This window comes from Microtus pennsylvanicus, chromosome 11 (assembly GCF_037038515.1).
Source record: "Microtus pennsylvanicus isolate mMicPen1 chromosome 11, mMicPen1.hap1, whole genome shotgun sequence".
NCBI lineage: Eukaryota > Metazoa > Chordata > Mammalia > Rodentia > Cricetidae > Microtus > Microtus pennsylvanicus.
In genome coordinates, this window is record NC_134589.1 from 64,752,840 (window position 1) to 64,757,112 (window position 4,273).

Here is a 4,273-nt window from a genome sequence, read left to right on the forward strand (position 1 = left end):
TGAGAAAAAAATCATCTCACATTTCGAAATTAAGCACAGATTAAATGAGGCAGGAAAAGGAAAAGGCTCTGCACAGCACAGCGAGGTGCACAAACAAATCACTGGCCAAGCACCGAATTTGCCTGTTTCCCTGCGCATGCGAATGCAGTGCCAGAGTCTACAAACTGGCTAGCCAGGCAGGCGGTTTGGGTGTCCTCAGGTCATTATGCAACTACAAACATGCATTGTTCCGTCCTAGACAAAGCATGGGTGCACAGGCCTGCCCAACTCAGCCCTTCCTCTCCCTTCACTTTGGTCATGTGGTCCTTAGAGAGGCATGCTGCCTCCTGTGGAAGACTGGGCATATATCATTAGAAATCCAGGGGCTCTATGATTAAAATGAGCCTCCAACACACTTTACCTTTAGGAAAAGAAAAAAAAGTTTCATAAAGAAAGTCTATGTGTCAACTGGACAGATAAGGAGTTAAATAATAGAGTGTTTCCTGAGCACCATGGCCAGAACTTCAATGTTTTATAGAATCCACTTTTCCCCTGTTGATCTACCCTCCTCACACCTGTCCCCTTCTGCAAAACATTGCTTGGTGCTCTCCTAGGTTGTTTTGAGCGAGCCTCCTGATCAGGCTTATCAGCTTGTGTGGGGTGGAGGCACCAATGATGAATTAGAAACAAACCAATTTCTGCTCCAAGTCACAGGACAACCAGATCTAAAATAAGAAGACAAACCAGGCTTGCATGACACCTTGTAGTGCCAGGAACATGTTAGGCTGAGGCAGGAGAATTGTTTGAGTCCCAGAGACTGCAGCCAACCTGAGTAACATAGCAAACACCCTGGTGGAGAGGAAGAGCAGACAAGGGCTCTAAACTGTAAGTGGATGGATGTCAGGCCCAACACTGGAAGCCTATTTACCTGACCACTGACAGACAGACAGCACCAGCCTCTCCACTCATCCTTATGAAAATCCTATAGGTCATCTTGAAAACGCAAAGCCACATACAGAGGGGAAAGGCGTTTCTTCATGTTTTAGTGAACTTCCAGGTCTCTAACCTGGGTTACCCAGGATTCCTCCTCTTGGTCCTCCTTCTCTTCTTCCTTCTCTTTCTTTTTGCCTTTCAACCTGTTCTTTTTTACATTTTCCAAAGGCTGTATACAGAAGAAGAAGAAGAAAAAAAAAAAAACTCCCCAAATGGACCGCATGCTGGCAAGCTCCTGGTGTTATCAAATGGAGCTTGAGCATTCTGTTTCAAATTTTCCTGAATGAGAACCCTGTGGTCCACAATAGTGCTTTCAGTCTGGGGGACTCAATGTTCTCTGGGAAAGGGGGTTGGGGCCATTGGAGCACAGCAGCGTTGTCCCAACGGAATTAGCCAAAAATCAAGATTCCCTCTTCAGGCAGCGGTGCCTTGTCTAACCTTGATATGTAGAAATCAGAGTCCAATTTACAAGTATTTTTGAAATACAATTATTTGCACCCCAACCCATCAGGACACAAAGAGAATTCTACCAGGCCCCAGCAGATGGAACCCAGCTGGAACTCGGGTCCCATCAGCTGTTCTCGTCTGTCTGTGAGTCTCTCCACTTAACTACAAAGAGCGGATCAAGCTCGCATTTTCGTATCCAAGCTCAAAATCAAACTGCTTTTCCTTATTTTCTCTTACACGGGCCATATATGGTATTTTTTTCCCTTTGCTCCTATAGGCCAGAGTCTCTCTTTGCACCGGTGTCTGCAGGGGCTGGGTTCCTCCTGTCTGGAACACCCTCCTGCCTGCTGCCTCCCTATCCAACGCTTCAAAGCACTGCTTCTAGCTTCTTTCTTTGTCATGTAGAGATGTTCTCTCATCCAGCTACTCAGAACCTAGAGAAATTACTGTGCCTCCTTGAAATTTCCCATGAGCACCTGGTAAAACTGACTCGGGAAGTAGATATCAGTCAGGGCAGAGCACTTAGGACCCTGACTGCTTCACGGTGAGCACTCGATAAATACCAGTAGAGTCATCATTATCGTTAAAAAAGCGCTTGGGCTTCGGAGTCAGTCACTCTCAAAGTAAATCTAATTTGAATGTTGCCTTGACCACTCGCTGTTTAAGTGGAGTGAGTTTGCGGCGTTCTCAGCTATGAAATGAGCGGCAAGCATTGTGCATCGTCGGGCTCACAAAAATTTCTCCAACAATCAAACAAACAAACAAATAACATGCTACAACGATTCAATCAGCCGCATGCCCAAACATAAAGCATACATTGGGGCTTTAATTTGTCTTCTTTTAAAACCTCAGCTCGTCTACTGTTTTCCTTCTACCGAGACACTGTGGCGTTCTGTGGGTCTGTGATGGTTACACAATCAGAGGGCACAGCAGGCAGCAATCAGAGCAGGATCCAAAGCGTTCGCTGTCACTCCCAATCACTTCTGTGTGGGGACACTCTTCAAGCCCTGCTGCTTCGGCTCCTGTGGTTCAGAAGTATGATTTGATTAGATGCCAACATGACGCCAATACTGTCTTTTCTATTTGTTTGTTTGTTTACTTTTCTTTTACCCAGTATCACTTTGACCTTTGGGAAACTTTTGTGTTTGGGCATAAATTCTAGAGTGTTTTGTAGTTGCGTGTGAGTATGTGCGCATGCGTGCATCAGAGTGAGTGTGGCCTGCATGTCAGAGGTTAAGGCTGCATGTTTCCACCAATACCTCTTCATCTTATTTCATTTTTGACCAAGATCCCTCACTCACCCTGGAGAGTACCATCCCATCTACACCAGCCGGTCAGTGAGCCCCAGGGATCCCCCTGTCCCAACTGTTTTTGTTTAAAAACCTCATTTGTATGTCAGTCATCTAAAAATCTGAGCTGTTAACAATCAGTTCATATTTACATTTTCTCATGAAGAAAATTAATCCACTACAAAAGTTGATAAGGCAGAGGATCATATGCCCCCACTTCCAGACGCCCAGGGAGCAGACAGCTTCCCCCTTTCAAAAGGGTTTGCTGGAGTTCTCTTAGCCTGGTGCCCCTCCCATTCCTGTTCTTGCTCCTCTTAGCCTGTTGCCCGCCCCCTAATCCTGTCTGTTCCACTTTTATCTTCCCTAGACTTTGAAATCCCTACTGTAAAGACCACGCGCCTTTTGGCTAAGTTGAGTAAACAAACTGACTCAAGATGGGAAGGGAAACAAAAATTTATACGAAAGAAAATTCTCATGGTCAAAGTGTTTTTTAATTGCCCAAACGGTTTTTATGTTTTTTATATGAGAATTTACTGAGTCAAAGTGCTCTGAGGAAGGCACTTTTCTTCTAAGTCTCTGAAAGCCAACATGTTCTCCCCTTGTCCCATAGTACCCAGGAATATGGTGCGAATGACTTGGGTTTTACTGGCTAGTCTAACCATCTGCAGAGGAGGCTCACTTCTCTGTCAGCACAGCCAGCCCACTGCTGTTTAGTACAATAAGTCAGCTTAGTGTAAACATCAGGAGAGCTGACTGTAGAGACCGGCAGCTTGGACTTCGGCACTTCCCAGGACCACCGCCTTTGGAAAATAATTACATCTGGGCTCATTCAGTTTCCTGTGTGCATGTCGCTGCGTTGGTAAAAGTGTTCCTGCCATGGCCCGAGAGCGCTAGGGAGCGTTCATTGGAAGACCTAATAGCAGTTACAGGACTAGAAAGTATTGGCAGTTGAAGCAGAAGGGCTAAAGGAAACAAGCTTCGGAAGTAATAGGAATCCTCAGATACCAAGAGCTTCCCAGAGGCAATGCTTTCTGAAGTGTGTGCACAGTGTCTTAGGGTTTCTGTTTGCTTTTTCCTGTCGCTGTCATAAAGCACTCCGGCAGAAGCAGCCCAAGGGTAAGAGGGCTTATTCTGGCTCACATTTCAAGCTAGAGTCCATCGTTGTAGGGAAGTCCAATTGGTGGAGCTTGAAGCCGGTGGCCACCAGACATCTGCAGTCAGGAAGCAGAGGGACTTGATGAGTGCATGCTGGGGCTCAGCTTACCTTCTGGAGTGACACAGCCCAGGTTCCCAGCCGGGGAATGACACCACTCACAGTGGATAGGTCGTCATAAGCTTTATAAACTTCCGTGAACATAATCAAGATAACCACACTCATGCCCAGGGTTCATCGCCCAGAATACTCTAGATTCCATCATGTTGACAGTCACCACTAACTATCCCAGACAGAAGCTGAATGACACTCTCCCTTTGCAAAACACTTCTGCTACTCCCTGGGATCCTGGAAACTAAAAGAGCATTGCTTGAACAAGGAATATTCCAGCGTCACAGCTAGGCAATAACTG